This window comes from Herpailurus yagouaroundi, unplaced genomic scaffold, assembly GCF_014898765.1.
Source record: "Herpailurus yagouaroundi ecotype Mexico unplaced genomic scaffold, PumYag 100, whole genome shotgun sequence".
NCBI classification, from domain to species: domain Eukaryota; kingdom Metazoa; phylum Chordata; class Mammalia; order Carnivora; family Felidae; genus Herpailurus; species Herpailurus yagouaroundi.
The window spans coordinates 695,621-704,826 of record NW_024412391.1 but is presented as its reverse complement, the minus strand read 5'-3'; the positions used below and the strand labels follow the sequence as shown (position 1 = coordinate 704,826).

The window sequence follows — 9,206 nt, the reverse complement described above, 5'->3', positions numbered from 1 at the left end:
AGAGGCCCCCAGAGCTCACAGCTCCGTTTTGCTCCCTAGGAAGGGCAGACCCAACTACAAGAGAGCAGACCGGAGGGAGTGGGGGGTGGGGGGAACAGGGCGGGCAGGAAGCTGCCCCCCCCCCCCCCCTTGGCCAGAGAAAACGTGCCCCTGGGTACCCCAAGCTGATGTCAAAGGAGAATCGCTATCTGATTCCTTTTGGTGCCAAGCACAATGCCTGGCAGGTAGCAGGTGCTCAGTAAACGTGTTGTTGAGTGAATACGTGAGATTAAGGAAAATGAACAACCTCGGAAAACTAGACATAGGGAAATGTCTCCGTTTTCGGGAGGAGAAAAGTGAGAGTAAGAGTTTCATAAATTACCTTCTCTAAATTGCTGTCGCTTTCTAGCAACATTCTGGTATGGATTATGAAGGAGGGGGATATGACAGCGGGAGCCAGCTTGAAATTAACAAGGGAAAAAAACCAAACACCCAACAGAATAGTTACTTTCTGTTTTTTCAGTGTCACTGGTGTTTGCCTCGGTCGATTACATCCCATCTTCTGCCTGTGTGTGGGTTGGGTCCAGTGGGCTGGAAGTGATTCAGCTGGATCACAACCTGGATCAGAGGCTGCTGAGGGGGATTGATGCCATCCTGGGAGAGGGGCGCTGGTGTCACGTGCCATGGTGTTGTTCGTTGGCCAGACCCGGTCTGAGCTGAAGATGGCCCTAGATTGATGGCACAATAGGTGATATGTTGTAAGAATCCAGAAGGCACTAGAGATCTACAGCTTGGGCTCAACTCACCTCACCTGGGTCCTAGATTTCACTATCCACTAGCTGTGCGTCTTTGGACAAGTTGTTTCCCCAGCTTGAGCCTCAGTTTCTCACCTAAAGTGGGCATAATCAGAGTATCCATTTTGTAGCAGGTTGGGGGGACTAAATGTGAGGCCATGTAGAGAGTTGTTCAGCCTGGCTCATTAAAGAGCCCTATAAGGAAGTTAGCTCTTGGGGCACCTGGGTGGCTCAGTCTATTAAGTGCCCGGCTCTTGACTTCAGCTCAGTTCATGTTCCCATCCCTCACTGGACTCTGTGCTGACAGTGCAGAGCCTGCTCGGGATTCTCCCTCTCCTCTTTCTCTGCCCTTGCCCCACTGGCTGCCCCAGGGGTGGCAGGCTGGGTCTAGAGCAGTAAGTGTATACGATTCCAAGCCCATCCTGGTCCCCAACACCCACCAACCTCCCTGCTCGCCCTCTCTCAAAATAAATAAATAAACTTAAAAAATATATATATTTTTTTCTTTAAAGTTAGCCCTCAAGGTTCAGAAACTTTTTCCCTGGCTCAACAGACACAGACTAACAAGAAACTAACAGATACAAACTAACAATATAATTGATACAAATCAACAGAGCTGAAGTTCCCCTTTTCAGTTAAGAATTTTTTTTTTAATCTGAGCAGATGCCAGATAAGAGACTCTCACAGAGTAAAAATACAAATACCAGCTTAGTTACACAGAAGTTGGCTGTCGTAGTCCCTCTGAGATGCGCTCAGGTCAGGTGGCGCCCAGAGCCCAGGGGACAGTTTTTAAAAAGACAGCGGCAAACCAGAGTGTCCTCAGGGGAAGGTGACTGACATAATGGTAATTTCCACTTCCTCCCACTCTGACTTCACAAAAATGCTTTCAACTTAAGGGCTCAAGGAGCCCCACGTGAGTTACCACACCACCCAGCAATTCCACACTTAGGTAGGGACCCCAAAGGCTTGCGAGCAGGCGCTCAAACAAATCCATGCACACGCATGTTCACAGCAGCATTTCTCACCGTAGCCCAAACCCGGAAATGCTCTGGAGTGTCCCGCAAAGCGTGAACGGGTCACCCAAAGGTGCTCTGTGCCTACAATGGAAAATCATTCGGCCATGAGAAGGGATGAAATACTGCTACGTGCAGCCACATGGATGAACCTTGAACACGTCATTGCTACGTGGAAGGAGCCACACGCACAAGGTCACCCTAGTGGATGATTCCAGCTGGGAGCTGTCCAGCATCAGTGACTCCACAGAGACAGAAGGCAGACGGGTGGTTGGTAGGGGTGATTGCCTAAAGGGCACCGGGTTCCCTTTGCAGGTGATTAACACCCGTTAGAACTAGATGGAGGTGGGCTTCACAGAGCTGTGATTGGACCAAATGCCACTGATATGTACAATTAAGATGGTGAATTTTATGTTCTGCGAATTCTTTTTAATATAATTTATTGTCCAGTTGGCTTCCATGCAACCCCCAGTGCTCATCCCAACAAGTGCCCTCCTCAATGCCCATCACCCATTTTCCCTCTCCCCACCCCCTGAAGTCTTTTTTTGTTTGTTTGTTTTTTCAATATATGAAATTTATTGTCAAATTGGTTTCCATACAACACCCAGTGCTCATCCCAAAAGGTGCCCTCCTCAATACCCATCACCCACCCACCCCTCCCTTCCACCCCCATCAACCCTCAGTTTGTTCTCAGTTGTTTGTTTGTTTTGAGCATGAGCAAGAGGGGGAGGGGCAGAGAGAGAGGGAGAGAGACAGAATCCCCAAGCAGGCTCTGTGCTCACAGCACAGAGCCTGACTTGGGGCTCGATCTCACCATGAGATCATGACCTGAGCCGAAACCAAGAGCCAGACGTTCCACCGGTCGAGCCACCCAGGAACGCTTGTCCTGTGAGTTCTACCTCAAGTTCTAAAAATATTTTCAACTAATCACACCCATTACATTTGGTCCTCATGACAATCCGTGAAGGCGTAGGATTGGTGGTGTTTTTTCTAGTCGTATGGCTGAGACAAATGAGGCTGGGAGTAGTCTGGGGGTTCCCCATTAGTAACCAGCTGGGTGGTGGCAGGCTGGGTCCGGAGCAGTGAGTGTAATACAATTCCAGGCCCAGCCTGGTCCCCAGCACCCACCAACCTCCCTGCTTCTCTGTCGCAGGCGTGTGGAGATGTGCCTGCTTCCCACCCTGCCTGCTGGCCCAGAGCCCTCCCCTGGAGGGCCACACATCCTGTGGCCAGACAGCCCCGCAGAAGGCCGAGGGGACTGTGGGGCCGTCCGTCAGGTCTGTCCTCCCTTGACCCTTCACCTTGTGGCCTGGTCAGCCCCACAGGGTGAGAAACACTGTGCGGTCAGGGCAGGCCCCTCCTTCCTTCGCAGGAGGCCCCATCCGTGGGCTGGACCAGGGAGGGCCCCCGCCTGTAGGGGCAGGTCCGTGTGGGTGACACAGAGATGCATCTCAATGTTATCTTACTTTTTTAGATGGCCAGCTGCCCTTGGCCTCCTCCTATGTTACTTCCCTGGACTGCAAGGGAGTGAGGGAACAACAACAAAACTGGAAGGAATGACAGTTAAAATACTCTATGAGAAACTGGTGTAGACAGAAGTCTTTTTCTTACGACCCACCGGCATCCACCGGGAGAGTTGGCTGGAAATCAAACGTCTCTCCTCTTAAGCCCCGTCCTGCCTTGGAATCGTGAAGATAAAGCCAACAGCAACAACAAAATGAGATAAAGAGACACCCCCCGCGGGGCTTCCCTGGCCCCATGGGGGTCCGTCTGACTTTGGCACCCAGTTGACAGACCCTCTCGGGCCCAGTGGAGTGGCCCCCTGGGACAGGGCCCTGCATAGTCACACCAGGGATACTGGCTGTTTCTCTGGCTTGAGGGTTATAACAAAGCACCACAGGCTGGGGGAGGCTTAGACAACAAGGCACATACTTCTCACCGATCTGGAAGTCCAAGATCAAGGTGCCCATGGGTTCCGTTCTCTGAAAGGACTCTCTTCCTGGCTTGTCAACGGGCCACCTTCCCCCTGGGTCCCCACACGAGGGAGACAGAAGGCTGTCTTTTCCTCTTCTTGTCAGGACACCGATCCCATCATGGGGGCCCCCACCCCCGTGACCTCATCTCAGCCTACATACCTCCCAGAGTCCCAACTGCCCAAATGCCATCCCACTGGGGACTAGGGCTTCAACGTACAGATGTCAGGGGGACACAAATGTTGGGTCCACGGCCCCGGTTCCTGCTGGGCTTTGCTTTTTCTCAACGCATCACTGCATGGGCTGCAGTGGTCCCAGCAGTGAGGATGGACCCAACTGGCCGCTCCCCACCGAGGCTCCCAGGGTGCAGTTCACAGTAGGTCCTGGAGCCTCATGTCCCGGCAGTCGTGGCGTCATGGACGCAAACCTGGGGGTCACTGTTCCCCAAGAATCTGTGTCCATGGCTTAGCAGGTTTCCTCTTAATCCTTCAAAGATAAAGGGCCCGCCTCCACTCCTCTCCCCACAGTCCTACGCAGGTGCTGCTGCCTGCCAATGCGGGGACACTGGTGGGCGTGGGGACAGGAACCTTCAGTAGCTCTGGGGGGCTTTCTGGTGTCCCCCAGGCCCCCATACACCCATTCCATCCGAGGCATCATTTCCTAACTCACAGGGGAGTTAAAAGCCTAAAAAAAAAAAAAAAAATCCCTCCTGACTCCTCTGGAATTTCAATGGACCGCCTCCTCCCTACGGCCCCCACTCCAGAATTTTCTCCTCAGGTTTCATCCTTCTTTCCATAAGGAGGCCCTCTCCTTGGTCCCCACATCCGTCTTCCTTAGAAACAGAGCCTCAAAGGGCCGGAGAGAAGGGCCCCCTGGCTGGTGCCAGTCTACATGACTGGATCCCTCCCTCCCCCCGCGGAGAGGCTCAGGGGACGCTGCCCTCACCCCAGCCCAGCCCAGCCTGTGCCACATTGCCCTTCCTTGGGAACATTTTCTCAAAGCGCTTCTAGGGGCGCCTTGGTGGCTCAGTCAGTTATGATCTCACAGTTGATGAGTTCAAGCCCCACACTGGGCCCTGTGCTGACAGCTCAGAGAGCCTGGAGGCTACTTTGGATTCCGTCTCCCTCTCTCTCTGCCCCTCCCCACATCAAAAATAAATACACATTAAAACGAAACATTCGGGCGCCTGGGTGGCGCAGTCGGGTTAAGCGTCCGACTTCAGCCAGGTCACGATCTCGGGGTCCGTGAGTTCGAGCCCTGCGTCGGGCTCTGGGCTGATGGCTCGGAGCCTGGAGCCTGTTTCCGATTCTGTGTCTCCCTCTCTGCCCCTCCCCCGTTTATGCTCTGTCTCTCTCTGTCCCAAAAATAAATAAAAAACGTTGAAAAAAAATTAAAAAAAAACAAAAAACGAAACATTCTAGGCACTTCTGAAGAGCCAGGTCACCTCCCTCTGCCCCCCTCAGTGACCACTGTGTATTGTAAACAGACCCCTTCTAAAAACAACATGGCTCCCTCTCCACTCCTTTGGTTTAAAACCCAGAAGAGGGGAGCTGGGAAGAAAGGGCCAAGGGACACTTCAGTCTGTGACCCGAGTGACAAGGGCAGGGCCGTGTGAAGAGGCTGGGCGTCTGGCCGCCACAAGGTCATCGCCTCAGGAGCCTGGGCTGGTGGCAGCACAGGGGACAACAGAGTCCGCGCCCCGTGCTAATTCAGCAGTGAGGGAGAGTCTTGGAACCCCAGGACGTTGAAACAGAAAATACGGACGGTAGCTTCGTAGTTTGTAGTCTGGGGTGTTTGGAAGGGCCCTGGGCCACCTCCGTGACTCGAGCAAGCCTATTTCTTCTCCGGGCCTCAGTTTCCTAAACAGGAGGGAGTTAGAAGCATCAAGGCTTCGGCAGGAACAGCAGATGCTGGTGGGCTTGGAACCCGGCTGGCTCAGCCCCCAGGGAACTGCTGCTGCTTCCGAGGCCCAAACTAGCTTTGGGGTGAGCAAAGGGCAGTGGTAAGAAACGTGGCTTAGCAGGTGTCCCTGTCGGGGGTGCTCCCATGGGGTCAGAGAAATAACAGGAAGAGGCTGACCACGCGCTGCACCCAGGTGACCCTGGAAATGGGGCGCGTCTGCCTGGCCGGGCAGCCGTCCTGTGTTCCAGTGTGGTTCAAGCACAGGCCACGGCCGGTGCCATGTAGCCAGCAATCCAGCAGAACAACCCAAACCCAGCCCAAATTCCAGCACTAGACTGCAATCTCCAGCTTTTCCAAAGGAAACCAATTCTTAAGCCTTTTTGCACTCTGTGCATCCTCTGTGATTGTAAAAGTCAGGAAGAACAAAGAGGGGTTTTGGTGAGGTCTGCGGTTTCTAACAGAATCCAGCTCTCGGGAGCCTTTTCTTTGGCCCACATAGTACCGTTACGACAGTGAATTAGATGCAACATTTTAAAACTGGGCGATTTCATGTTAAAATCCTGGCTTTTCTTTTTAAAGCACCTGAACAGCCACAGCAGGCCCGGATTCCCCCAGGCCACGAGTACCCCCTCTAAGTGGGACACAATCTCAACTGTGCCCTGGTCCCCACCACTCCCTAGTGCCCACCCGCCCCTTTGTGCAGTTAACCTGCCTGTCCAGCCCCTGAACACTGGTTTTCGACCTCTGACCTTGAAGGTCCCTCAAGTCTCCAGCCAACGTGTTACCTGTGATTTCCAGGTAGGATACTCTCGTAGCAGGCAGGGAGAGGGAGAATTCAGGATTCCTACATAATCGTGACTGAGGCTTCAGTTTTTAATCCAACCTGAGCTGAGCTCACAGAAGAAAAGCCAGAAAGAATACAGAGCGTTCCCTTCCCACAAGATTCCTTCTGCAGGCAACAGCCATCACTTTCGAAAAGGCCCCCGTCTCCATTTTTACTAACAAGTGGTCCTTTGTCCTCCTCTCTGCCACAGGATCCCCATAATCTAAGGTGTGTTGGAACACACTGAACTGGAGAACTCTGGGGCTGGGCCAAGTGCACAGGGAGCCATGGTAGCCAAGGGGGAGGAGGGGACAGTGGGGCCCTGCCCGGCCCTCGAGCCTGGTCAACCCAGGGATCTGGTTCTCCAGTAATTCATTCCAACAGCGTTCGTTACCGTGTGCTTGGCCCTGTTCCCCCCCCCCCCCCCCCGCAGCTCACGTTAGCTTTCCCAAGCCCCGTGCTAGGCCCAGGGAGCCCCCCGTCACGTGGGAACTGGATGGCTTTAAAGGAAAGCCACCTTTCCTTTCCGAGGTGCCAGAGGATGCACTTTAAATACCTGGGATTCGGGGGCGCCTGGGTGAGCGTCTGACTTCGGCTCAGGTCACCATCTCACGGTTTGTGAGTTCGAGCCCCGCGTCAGGCTCTGTGCTGACAGCTCGGAGCCTGGAGCCTGCTTCGGATTCTGTGTCTCCCTCTCTCTCTGCCCCTCCTCCCGGCTCACGTTCTGTCTCTCTCTCGCTCTCTCAAAAATAAACATTAGAAAAGCAATAATAAATAAATACCTGAGATTCACGGTCCTAGGAATCAAGGAACTACAGTAATGTGCCCTCTCAGGGGTGAATCTCCCTTGGCCTCGGCGGATAGCATCTTGGGAACACCTGAGTGAGAACACCTGTAACTAGCTGTTGCGTGCACTGTGATGGGCTCAGGGGTGGGCTTGTCCCGGCCCACACCCTTCACCCCAGGGCCCGTCCATGGTGACACAGGAGGAGAGGAGGGAGGAGAGACATCGGTGCTTCCTCAGGGCCGGGGACACTGGCACAGGGAGGGGGGGTTCACTGCGCAGCTCTGGGGACCTGTGTGGTTTGTGCTATAGAAGCCAGGTGAAGCCCATTCTTCTCTCGGAGTCCCTGGAACGCTCAGGCCTTAGAGGCTCTGTGAGCTTCTTCAACAAGATCCCCATTTAAGCTTTTTATTTTTTGTAAGTTCTGATCTCGTCAAATTACTAACAGAATTCAACTTTAATTTTTTTTTTTAACATTTATTTTTGAGAGACAGAGCGTGAGCGGGGGAGGGACAGCGAGAGAGGGAGACACAGAATCCGAAGCAGGTTCCAGACTCAGAGCTGTCAGCACAGAGCCCAACGCGGGGCTCGAAGTCGCGGGACGCGAGACCGTGACCTGAGCTGAAGTCGGACACTCAACCGACTGAGCCACCCAGGCGCCCCTAACAGAATTCAACTTTAATGGAGCATTTATTAATCTTCTTTAGAAATGTTCTTTCAACACACCTTGGGAAACGCTGGGGCCTTAACTAGTTCTGAGTTCTAGTTCCAACTGGCCAATTTACTGGCCCTATGGCTTTGGGCAAATTACATTTTTTTAAGTGTTTATTTTTGAGATAGAGCACGCATACACGCACGCACAAGCAGGGGGAGAGGCAGAGAGAGGGAGAGAAGAGAATCAGAAGCAGGCTCCGGGCTGTCAGCATAGAGCCTGACACAGGCCTGACTCTGGGCTCAATCCCACGAAGCAGGAGATCACAACCTGAGCCGAAATCAAGAGTTGGATGTTTAACTGACTTGAGCCACCCCAGCGCCCCTGGGCAAATTATTTAATCTCTCTCTGACCTCCACTTCCTTCAGTATGTGATGGAGGTCATAACACCTGTCCTGTCTTCATTTCAGGGGTGAAATGCGATTGTATTTCGCAACTTCTGAAAACTGATACTAGGCCCCGATCCTGCTGGATCTGATTCAGTAGGCCAGCACTGGGGTCCACAAAGAATCTGCATTTTATACATACAAACAGACCCAAACCCTCCATTTGTGGTCTATCTTATCCGCACCACGCACGGTCAGGGGCCCCCTCCTGGCCCATCACAACGGGCTGGAGAGACAAAAAGACAAGCACTTCCCACATAGATGGGAAAGGCCTCAGATTTAGCATTTCAGAGCTCTGCAGAGCTTTGCTCTGGTGTCTGATGTTCTGTTCACCAACTTCCTCTTTTATGTACCGGGAATCCCATCGTTCGGTTGGCACACGCTGGGTTAGAGACAATCACTGACAAGAGGGGTGTGCCTTTGTCAACGAGAACTCCAAGCCTGGGGCTCAGCGATGGACCTACCCGCGACGAACCCCTGCCAGGGACGAGCTGAGCCAGCACACGTCCTGCACGGGGTCCCTACAGGCACGCTGCAGAGGCTGGGGCTTCATGTTACGCAAGGAGTTAGGTAACTTGCCCACAGTCACACGGCTAAGGAGCAGTCAGCTTGGATTAAGGCTTTGGGAACAGCACATGCCGGACCCCGGATCCTAGCAGGCACACGGTCAACGGCTCGAATCTCCAGCCTTCCGGATTTGGTGCTGTTTTCTACACTCAGCTCCCTCCAGGTTTCTACGTACCTCCTAGAGAGGCCGAGACTGCGAACATCGAACATTCCTCAAACTTGTACACGCGACACAAACAACAGATTCAACTGATCCCTTGTCACTGTTTCTGC

At 53.3% G+C, this 9,206-nt stretch overlaps 2 long non-coding RNA genes across 2 annotated transcripts; one reads left to right on the top strand and one right to left on the bottom strand.

Annotated features, from left to right (window-relative positions):
- Positions 1-477: 477 nt before the first annotated feature.
- Positions 478-1,902, bottom strand: LOC121028152 (uncharacterized). The gene is made up of 2 exons (XR_005789097.1): positions 1,799-1,902; positions 478-707 (listed from the first exon to the last, which is right to left on the bottom strand). It is a non-coding gene; the product is annotated as an uncharacterized LOC121028152 (long non-coding RNA).
- A 1,049-nt stretch (positions 1,903-2,951) lies between these two features.
- On the top strand, positions 2,952-3,377 carry LOC121028151 (uncharacterized). Its single transcript, XR_005789096.1, has 2 exons — positions 2,952-3,063; positions 3,261-3,377. It is a non-coding gene; the product is annotated as an uncharacterized LOC121028151 (long non-coding RNA).
- Positions 3,378-9,206: the final 5,829 nt, after the last annotated feature.